We start from the raw sequence: 11,613 nt of genomic DNA, 5'->3' as shown, positions 1-11,613 counted from the left end.
ATAACAGGCAAAGGCCGGGCCACTCTAGAAAAAATCTAACTGAACTGAACCTGATGTCTACCAGTTAGGACTCAGCAGAGTCGTGAGATGTACTAATGAGGATGTGGCATGACCCAACCTGAAGAGCATGCACTGTGTACAGTCTATAGACCATGGTTGCTGCAGGAGGTTCGGTGTTTTGGCTCTTCCTACATGGGCACTGTGTTAGCTTCTGTAGCTGCGGCAGGGAGGGGGCTCACCCTGAGATCGAGTGGAAGCTGGTTTGGATAAATTCAGCTTCCTCTTTTTCAGATACAACCAGGATCATTGCCATTTTGGCAACCATTACTGTCTCTCCAAAGCTGTTATTACTACAGTGACAGCAGTCAGCAGGAGCTGCACATCATTCTCGTCAAAGAGGAGGGGTTGACTGGCTCTTGTATTCTATGGAGTCCTTTGAATCCGTACGAGTCTGTTCTTGTGAACATTAACAGGGGTCGAGAACTAAGTTTAGAACCCTTTATCTTCAGATACTGGAAAAGGTCCTCTGAGTTTAATGAGGATTGGTCAATTGGTCTCGTTTCTACCTCGTCTATGCGACACATACTTGACTGTAACTGGATAGTGTTCTTTATGTCGATTGAAATTCGATGATAATAGATTTCTAGGTAGATTCTTCTTGGACCAGAGGAGCGATATCTTGTCGAGTCTTCGTTCTTGGAAGTTTGATAAAGGAGCTTCCCAAGATCACTTTAGTGGCAACAGCTTGCTGTTCTAGGACATCGAGGAGGCTGCATGCTGATGAAGTTGAGGTTGGCCTGCAGTGAAAACATCATCTTGGCGAAGCTGGTGAAGTCCTAGATAAGGTTGTTGGTTACAGGGTTAGTGTTTGCACTTGACCCTTCTTTCATATCTTGAGGTGTAGCAACTGAATCGTCAGGGTACAGGAAATTGCAGTAGAATCTACGAATCGTTTTGTTATATAATAATAATTTAGGGTTTGTTGTGACAGGTTCTTGTGACTTTATCAGATTGTGGCTTGTCTATTTATTGTGCATCTACACTACCCCCTGTACGATGAATGGCCAGGGTTACCATCCACTGCCGGTGAGGGGAACTGAACGCAGGTCAGCAAGACGTGAACGCTACCGCGGCAAATATTCAGAACCTTAGGTTGACCGATCACGACCATATTGGTATCGATGGATTCCTCTCGCCTTCTACTGGGTAATAAAGGGTTAGCGGACGCCCCCACTCCAATTTTGGCTCTGACAGCAAGGAAAGGCATGAGAGATACAAGAAAATTGTGGGGTAAAATCGAAGACTTAAGAATCTAAGCATATGACCGACATGCGGGAGCGCCCGACGTCGAATCTGTCTGGCAGGGATTAGGTAGCAGGAGCCTCCCATTACAGTGGACTATATATTGACCAATTCTCTATATTTTTCATATTTTACCCCTCAGTTTTCTGGTACTTTTATACCCTCCCCTGATACCAGGGACAAGATTGTAGGTATTGGGGCATGGGTTTCTGCAGCACAATTTCTGTAAATTTGTGGAGTAGAGTGAGAGGAATCCACCGATAAAAATATCGTTGTAATCGGTCATACGAAGGTATTCTGAAATATTAACCGTGGATGAGAAGCAATCAATAGAGACGTGATTTGAAATGGAGTCCGAGTGAGATCACACTGCTTGTTTCTTCCCTTTGCTTTTGGACTTGCTTGCAGTTCAGCTAGAAGGGTCTTGCCTGCCTGATACCGGATTACTAGCCTTCCAGCAATCAATGTTATCCGGATAATGCTATCGCCAGCTTAAAGCAATGTAAATTCGGAATACCTGTGCATGGCCAATCATAATGATAGTGGTATCGATGTTCCTCCCACCCTATACTACCCACAAATGTTGAACATTCGCCACGAAACCATCCCAAACTCGCCACATTCTTGGCTCTGATAACAGTAGAGCGGCAGCCAGGGGAGGTTTGGTCAAACGAACGTGGTACCAATTGCTGAGTACAGGATCATGTAGAGAATGATAGGGCATTGAAGAACTGGACGTCTACCGGGGACCCCCTGCTGCGTTTGGCCCCGGGGACCCCCAAACGGGGCAAAAAATCAGCTAGATTAAACATGAGAGGTACCGCACACAATGTATTTCAGGCTAATTTACATACCACACTGGGTAAAAAATGATTTATGCCAGATATAATCTCTGCTGCATTAGGCCTGCCAGACGCCCAAAGCGGGCCTAAAAAATTGGGCTGGATCAATCATTATTGGTACCACCTGAAATAAAGTTTATATTCTTCAGCACATCTGAGAGAGTACAGAATAGACAATGCCAGACAAATTATCTGCTGCATTATGCCCGCCAGACACGCCCAAAAGTAACCCATTCCCTCTGCTCTGACAAGATTGATGTGGATGGAACCTGAAAGGTACTGAATGAAATTACTTTTGAATGAAAGGTAACATTCCACCAAGTACAAAGTGCCCCTTGCCAGACATACTGCCAGCTGCATTAGGCTTGCCAGAAACCTAAAAAGGACCTAAAAATTTGGGCTGGATGAAACATTATTGGTACCACCTGAAACAAAGTTTATGTACTTCAAATGCAGGCCCTGAAATTGTTTAATCAGAACTTACAACTCCTAATCACCCTTTATGAATTCGACCCTTAATGTTTAATCCACTGGTGTTTTACAGATAAAGGTAAGATGCAGGCCTACCAATTGTCACTACTATTATTTTCTCAGGAAGTAGTTCTCCCCACAGTCACGCAACTTCATAACATTGGCATGATAAGACACTGCAATTTGTATAACTCAGGTGATGATGGAGGTCAATCTCTGTATGCTCTCTGAGCAGTATAAAAGTGCTAGACATCAAAGGTCATATACCACTATGGTAAAGGATTGTGGCAAAAAGGGTAAAAATGAGGTAACGCTTAGGATAAAATGTGTTAGATGTTACTGGTTATAGAGCATTGTAGGATAGCATAGTAGTGAATAGGGTAAATGGGGAGTAAATGAAGTAAAGCAGAGGTCAGTAAAAGAGGAAAGTGTTAAGGCAGACCTGGGCAACCTGCGGCCCGCGGGCCACATTCGGCCCTTTATACGTCGCTGTCCGGCCCGCGCGAGGCCGGACGGGGCTAGATATATAATTTATGAAATATATAATTTATTAGATATATAATTTATTAACTATATAATTTATGAAATATATAATTTATTGAATACATATATTTATGAAATATATAATTTATTGATTACATATATTTATGAAATATATAATTTATTGAATATATATATTTATTAAATATATAATTTATTAAATATATGATGAACTAAATATACAATTTAGTGCATTTTACAGTGGAAGAAAGTTGAGCAGAATTAAGTTCGTTATCGTTGGTGTGGCCCTCTGACACAATTCAGGTTTCTCATGTGGCCCCTTGTGAAAATTAATTGCCCACCCCTGTGTTAAGGGCATAGGGCGACTTGATTGGATGGAGAGTATCTGTGGCTGAGGAAGGGTGAGGAATATTGTTTAAGGATAACTGACAAAAAAAGCCATTATAAAACAATCAATGGGTAATGCAGGTAGAAAAGGCTGTTGGGAAAGTAGGGGGAGAAGAATCCAGGGAATGAGATAAGGAGATTAGGGAAGGTGGGAACATATCAGGAAGAATGTCAAGAGGGGAAGGATCCAGAAAAAAAGACATTTGCGACAGAAGGGATCCACTTGATCATCCAGGTGGGAGTGGTAAGGTTAATGGGGAATGAAAAGGGAATGGTGCACATGAAAAAGGAGAGGATGGGGTGTGTTGGAAGAGAGTGGAAGGAAGGGGGTAGGAGGAACTTAAGGAGGAAGATTATGGATTTTGGCAAATACTTTGAATATAAAGGAAATAGAAATAGAGAGATTGGAGGGGGGATGGGGGAGCAGAGCATTGTCTTGGGTCATATTTAGTAAGTTTTGGATGTCTTCAAGAGTTTCTGGAGGACAGTTAGATGGAGAGGTCTGAGAAACAAAGGTTCTCTTGTAAAGAGAAGAGGTGATAGATGTCTGAGGATTATAGGAAGAGGAGGGTGAGGGGGAGGATGTGGTTGAAGATGGAGTGGAATGTTAGGATAGCCTGGTGCAACAGATAAAGTGGAGATGGTGTAGGCATCACGGAAGCGGTAAACATTGGAGTATCTGGATTTAGACTGGAAAAGGAATTTGACTAGGGGAGAGAATAAAGGTAAAATGGTTTGGGACAGAGGGAAGAGATATTGGGGGAGATGTTTAGACATCTTGAGAAGATGGAGCAGAGCATAGCTAAGGACAGATTTAGACTAGGTAGAGATAGAAAAATCTTGTTGTGTTCCCTGTCTGGACTTGTGTAAAGTGAGGTCTAGTTTGAATCTGAGAACTGCGACCTCAGTTTGTAGGCAGGGTAGCTCCCATAAAATTGGGGAGGCACTACAATTTGCAGAAGTACATGACTGAGCAAAGCAATTTGAAAGATCATGACTAGTTGGGGCACATAAAGGGTCGTGGAGTGACAGTTTGGCTGGGTGGCAAAGACGCCAACATTTCTGATATTGTTCCTGTCTGGTTCTCAGGATCTGCTGAACCCAGCGAACTACTTGAGGGTAAACTAGCAAGTCAATAGGTTGAGTATGAAGATGCTGATGATTCTGGATCTGAGAAAGAATGGAGCGATGACTGAAAGTACAGATTTTTTGTAACTAATAATATTCTGGAGGTTTTAGCAGCTGTCAGTTGAACTAAATGTGTGATGAAACTAAAATTTTGCCGTTTAGTGTCATTAGCTTAAATATCATTGGATTAAGTGTCTTACGAACCTGACGTATGGCACAGCTGGGTGTCTAATGCGCCAGGCAGTATGTACCTTTCACTGGATAGTTTTATTCAATACCTTTCATGTTTTCTTTGTTTCAAGTGGTACCAATAATGTCTGATCCAACCAAAAATTTTATGCCCTTTTGGGTGCCTGGTGGGCCTAATGTAGCTGGTAGTATGTCTGACAAGGGTCGCTTTGTACTTGGTGGAATGTTACCTTTCATTCAATAGTAGTTTCATTAAGTACCTTTCATGTTTTATCTACAGCTAGAACACTGCATGGGGTAAAGTTTTGGGCGTGTCTGGCGGGCATAATGCAGCAGATAATTTGTCTGGCATTGTCTATTCTGTACTCTCTCAGATGTGCTGAAGAATATAAACTTTATTTCAGGTGGTACCAATAATGATTGATCCAGCCCAATTTTTTAGGCCCGCTTTGGGCGTCTGGCAGGCCTAATGCAGCAGTGATTATATCTGGCATAAATCATTTTTTACCCAGTGTGGTATGTAAATTAGCCTGAAATACATTGTGTGCGGTACCTCTCTATGTTTGATCTAGCTGATTTTTTTGCCCCTTTTGGGGGTCCCCGGGGCCAAACGCAGCAGGGGGTCCCCGGTAGACGTCCAGTTCTTCAATGCCCTATCATTCTCTACATGATCCTGTACTCAGCAATTGGTACCACGTTCGTTTGACCAAACCTCCCTTGGCTTCCGGTCTACAGGGGGAGGGGGCATGAAAGGTACCAGGGCTATTGAGAGGCAAAATATGGGTAATGTACACAGAAATCAAGTCGCTATATTGTTTAAAGCAGAGTGCTGTACCCCATACGACTCCCCACAACGAAAGACAAGAATCATGTACGTATTCACGGCAGGATTGGGCGCATGACTAAAATGCGTAATGCCCGATGCCGAGTCTTACTCTCTATCCTGCGGTACATACGTGGTAGATTCTTTATTGTCCATGGGGGTCAGGGGATACACTCCCTTTTATTTGGCCATATTGTTAAGCCCGAGCGATCCCAGAATGGCACGCTAACCTCAGCAGCCGCTATGGGTCCGAGTGTGCACGTAGAGGCTAGCACTCCCATTCCCCTTGTTTATGTTACTGTCAGGTCAAAACAAACACTGTTTACTTCACCAAGGGATTTATTAATTCACAAGAAATAAATGTACATCACACATGGGGGTGAAAATTACAGTTTCAAGCGGGGAAACGAGAGAAAGGGTTGCGAGCATGTCTTCCTGTGAAATACAGATGCATTAATAGAGGGTGGTGTAACAATTCATTGACTAATTCTCTGTAAATCATTCATATTTCCGCAATTTCTCTGGTATCACTCATGTCCTCTCCAGTTATCGGGGCCAAAATTATAGGTATTGTGGATGTTTCCACTTCTATATCGGTCATGCGAAAGTATTCCGAATATTTACCAAGTAGTTCCCAGCCAATATATAATAATCCCCAAACCAGTACATAATTATCTCCCTAGCCCTGTTCCAGTGACTGTCTTCATTTCTCATTCAGTTATTACTAGGTATGAATAATGTAATGGTGTCAATAGTTATAAGATTAGAACACTTGGAAAGATTCCAATTTATTGAGAAATTGGAAGCATTATATGTAAGAACTGTAGATAAGATAAAATTCAGTTTAATTCGACGTCCAATTTTTCATATTGCTCCATGGTCCCTCAGAAAGTACACCGTGGTCCCTCTGGAGGCCATACCCCCCCCAATTGGAAACCCCAAACCTAAAGCAGAACTTATCTATGAACCCCCTTCCTTCACGTGGCACAAACTTCAGGTTGCGTGCAGCCTACAACCAAAAGACTGACAACCAGAAAAGAAAAAAATCAAATTATCTCTCTGGAGCATGTTTTTTTTTTTTTTTTAAGGTTGCAAGGTAATTACAAAAGCAACTTCTCTCTGTGGACCGAGTATGATGAGTTCGGGTGAAGGACAACTTGTGGAGTAAGAAAATGCGTTTTGTGTATTGCCCTCTCTTTAATAACACCGCCGTTCAAACTGTATTTTTTCATTACCTATTATGAGTTTATTTAAGTGAGAGTCACGAAGGCTAGCTTTACCCAGACATTCATATATGTGGTCTAGCCTGCTTAGAGCTGTTTCAGCTGAAGTATCACCGAATGCTTAACGTGGCGACCGGATTGGCAGATGCTCCAAACTCTGCGGTACCTATCTGATGTCAAGACCTTGTACTTTATAGTGACGACAAGCAAAGGGGTCAAGGTGCTATGGAAAGCACTTTAGTATTTGATTGGCTCAGCCTTTCCTTCTACAACCGCATTTCTATGCGATTTGCTAGAGATAATCACTAGGATATTTCATAGTTTTTGTATGTGGTAGTGGAAATAGATGCAATGTATTTTGAATGTTTGACTGTTTCCCTTTCCATGCTTGTGTTTCTATGCCGTTTGGTATTGAGATGATAATGTGTTACTACCGTAAAAACTTCTGCTTACACGTACACATGTAACATTCAAAGTACAGAAAATACATTTCCATATTTCTGATGTTAGTTTTTTTTTTAAACCTTGTATGTTGGCTTTTCGACGAAAATGCGCAAACGTTTTTTACACTTGTTTCACTATAAGGTTGCGATCCTTTGTTTTTCTACAGTATTTACTTCTGGACAGTGTACTATACTGCGCTTTATTTTTATTGTGGAAATATCAGGTTTTCATTAGTCATTTCATCACATCTTAGCATGCGAATAAGTAAAGAACATTGCTCCTATAAGCCCCAACAGAAGCTTCTTCTGTCATCGGCGATATGTACAGTAATGAAAGGGAAAGTGTCAGTGTTTTAACTTACCCGCTCATTCGCTCAACAGCTGATGATGTGATGACATGCACAAGCTGTAAGCATAGACATTATGTACCGGTGTTTCGTAGACTCTTAGAACCCACACCAGAAGTGATACTCGTACTCTTAGAGAATTCGATTAGACTTGTTTCAGTTATGACCGCCTTTTGTTTTCAGAGTTCAACTTCGAATCTCTCGTTGGTGAATGATGCTTTCGTCTATAACCTCGGCCAGGCAGGGAGGCACAACAACAGAAAGCTCGAATGCTGAAACGAAGTCGCCACCATGGTGAGTGAGCTTATTTTATGGCGTAATTGTTGGAGTGATGGTGCTACGTAATACTTGGTTATTATGTCCATTTCAGGATGAAAACCCAGACCTTTTGCAAAGTCCTTCCTTGTTTATTTGCCAAAAGTGGCAAATGTCAAAATGCGTTAAAAACTATTACGTGAGCGAGGAAATTGTTAACAATGAGTCACTTATTTCTGTTTCTCTTTATTTTCTAATTTCTTTTCAAGATAGTTTATATAACTGTCAAGGTAGAAGAAAGTGAACAAAATGTGAATGTTGAATTCCAAAACTTTGAACATCTTCCATTAATTACTTAGGTTTGGTGGAAACCCAGAGATATGTTAGAAATATAGGTAATCTTTGTTTTATAAACTTTTTAAATGAAATATAAAGCATTTATTTTAAAAGTTGCTGTTAGTTTTTCGTAGATTGAAGTCGACTTCCAGATATAATTAAACAACTTTGAATATGAATCTTTTGTGTTTTAATTTCACACATCCATCCAACCTAACACTTATTATTCTTTGTTTCAATTATCTACTTTACAATGTGTATGAATCTCTTAATATCATCTTAAAATATATTAGAGAAAGTAATGGTGATTGTTTAAGAATTGACTTGATCTTTTGAAATGTGTGTTTTAAGCAGGAAAGTTTCTTGCCTAAAATCTCAAGACTTTTTTTTTTATATCTCAATAGTTTTCTTGCTTTCTGTAGCAACCCCTGTAGATGGCTAGACTTTTGCCTACTAAGTCAAGTGGTGCACCGTTACCATGGCTACGACATCACTCGTATACTATAGGGGTTGCAATCCTTCTATTGTGAGCGTTGGCCAAAGACTCTGCTTAATATTTGAAAGAAGATATAAGAGATTATGGGAATGAAAAAATGTTTCAAATAAATCATAAATCGCTGAAAGATGAACAGATAATTTGGTAATTCTGTACGGAACAGATGCATCCCACCAGAGACTAAGGCGAACCGGGGCTTTTGAGAGGGGGGATAAAGAGTGGGCTCAGCCTAATTTCAGTGTCAGTAAATGACTGAAGTTGATTATGAATGCAGTGAAATGCGTCTTTTCAGAAATGCGAGCCAAACTTCCTATTTGCGAAGATCAAAGAAATGCGACTTCGGAAATGTGAGCCATTTTCTAAAATCGAAGAAGTATGACTTTTCGGAAATACGAGTGTCCGATTATGCTGCCATATTTGAATATGTGAAAGCACAAGTGCACACGGTAACCAGCACAAAATTTACTCAACTGTCCAGTATGACTTCGGAAATACGAGTGTCCGATTATGCCGCCATATTTGAATATGTGAAAGCACAAGTGCACACGGTAACCAGCACAAAATTTACTCAACTGTCCAAGTTGCGGTGACTGGGCGTGCCTTTCAGGCACTGCCCGAGGGGAGGGTTGATGGGGAGTGGACACCCCTGGGAAACGTTCTCTTCACCTTGGAATGCATGGCAAGATAGAGCTGAAACAGTTCAGGAAATTGCACTGCCCTTTTTATGCTTTCTTTTTTTTAGGATGATTCCGTGAATCTGTAAAAACTTTATGATCCCTTCAGTTTTTCCAGTAAATAAAAAAAAAAAGTCAAGCACACCACCGTAACACAAATGACACACATCGGTCTTTGTCACTGAGAAGAATGAGGCAGGCCACCGGTGTAGCCAGAAATGTGCGCGTGTGTTAATTATTGACTGTATTTGAGTAGTTTGGTAATTAAGGATATTAATGAGTTAGCCAAAATTGAGGATCAAAATACACATTTTAACATAAAAATGGTTGAGATGTGAATACATATGAAACATTAGTCAATAGTTGTGTGCATGGTAATTCTTTATGGTACAGACTCACTCGCCAGAGACTGTCCCCAACTCTATCCAACAATTTATTTACGAATATCAAAGCAATGCGACTTTTCGGAAATGCGAGCCAAACTTCTTATTTACGAATATTAAAGAAATACGACTTTTCGGATATGCGAGCCAAACTTCCTATTTATGAATATCAAAGAAATTCGACTTTTTGGAAATGCGAGCCAAAATTTACATTTTCTAAAATTGAAGAAATACGACTTCTCCAAAATGCGAGTGTCCGATTATAACGCCATATTTGAATATGCAAAAGCGAAAGTGCACACGGTAACCAACACAAAATTCAATCAACGGTCCAAGTTGCCGTGACTGGAAGTGCCCATTGGGCACTGCACGAGGGGAGGGTTGATGGGGGACTCCGCCCCCAACACCCCCCAGGAAACATCCTCTTCACCTTGGTATGCACTGCAAGATAGAGCTGAAACAGTTCATGATTTTTTAACTTTATGTTATTTATTTACTTAGCCAAGGGGACAAGGCCCCACCTTTAGCAACACATTCTAATTTTCGATAAAATTAAATAGGACAATTTAGCTTTTACTGAAAAAGATATACAATGTAAGAAGTAATCTATATGACAACATATATTACTACGGCAGGTACAAATTAGCAGTGGCAAGGAGGAAGCGATGTAAGCATTGTTTAGCGTCGGGAATGTTCATTAAGAACATCGCCCGAGCCAAATACCCAACAAAATGGTACTTCCTCCTGTTGTAGTGCAGCACCTTTACCTTCGCTTCCTGCCACTTGCACTCAATGGTGTTGGTGTGCGCTGCAGTGACAGGGTCGACAAAATTTATTAAATGATTAACAGTTAGGTGGTTAAAGCCCTCTTTACTGAGACAATCGTATGCCTCTACACGGTCTTTGATTATTTGCAATAGGGTCTCGGCATTCCTTGAGGTCACTGGAATAAAAAAGAAAAAAAAAAATGAGTTTCCTGGCACACCCCACCGAAAACCCACAGGCCCTCAGTTACCCTGTTGACATTGTACTTTCTTTTTCCGAATTTTGATTCGTCAATTTCTACGATCATGCAAGGGCCACCAATCTTTTCTACACTATGTGTTAAACGCCAAGAAATTATCACTTCCCTACAAAAACTTCCCCAGTCACATATTGTTTTGTCTGATAACTTTAATTCGTCTCTTACCAGGGAATAAGAAAGATAATCTCTTAGATAATAATTAACAAATAATAAATTAGTTTCTCTGTCCAAATTTGATTTGGCGAACCAAGTTTTGTGAAAAATTGTTTTCTTGTAATAACACCTCACTCTTCTGTTGTTTTTCTAGATTTATCACATCTGAAATTCTTATTATTCACATCAAGTCTGCAAATTGCACTGCACTTTTCACATTTTTTTCATTTAGAGGTATTCTGAGAATCTGTAAAAACTTAATTTATTCTTCAGTTTTTCCATTAAACTTTGATAAAAAGTCAAGTACACCACCATAGCTCAATTGACACACATCGGTCATTGTCACTGAGAAGAATGAGGCAGGCCACCGGTGTAGTCAAGAAATGTGCCTGTTATGTGCATACTCGAAATGTGTTAAGTATCAACTGTATTGTTTGAGTAGTTTGGCAATTAAGAATATTAATGAGTTAGCCAAAATTGAGGCTCAAAATACACATTTTAACGTAAAAACAGCTGAGACGTGAATATATATGAAAATTTAGTCGATCGTCGTGTGCATTTTTATGATATAGTATATGGAATATCATACTTGACCTTTAATTAGCAATTAAAAATCTTTGCTAAACTGCCCCCTCC

The 11,613-nt window shown here is 40.4% G+C and overlaps 1 long non-coding RNA gene across 1 annotated transcript; it reads left to right on the top strand.

Annotated features, from left to right (window-relative positions):
• The first annotated feature begins 7,246 nt into the window (after nt 1-7,246).
• LOC138863587 (uncharacterized) lies at nt 7,247-10,796 on the top strand. Its single transcript, XR_011398888.1, has 2 exons — nt 7,247-7,717; nt 7,840-10,796. It is a non-coding gene; the product is annotated as an uncharacterized lncRNA (long non-coding RNA).
• The last annotated feature ends 817 nt before the right edge of the window (nt 10,797-11,613 follow it).

The sequence above is a fragment of the Penaeus vannamei genome, chromosome 12 (genome assembly GCF_042767895.1).
Source record: "Penaeus vannamei isolate JL-2024 chromosome 12, ASM4276789v1, whole genome shotgun sequence".
Taxonomy (NCBI): domain Eukaryota; kingdom Metazoa; phylum Arthropoda; class Malacostraca; order Decapoda; family Penaeidae; genus Penaeus; species Penaeus vannamei.
Note: the sequence above shows the minus strand (reverse complement) of the source record. Positions and strands in the feature narration are given on the sequence as shown.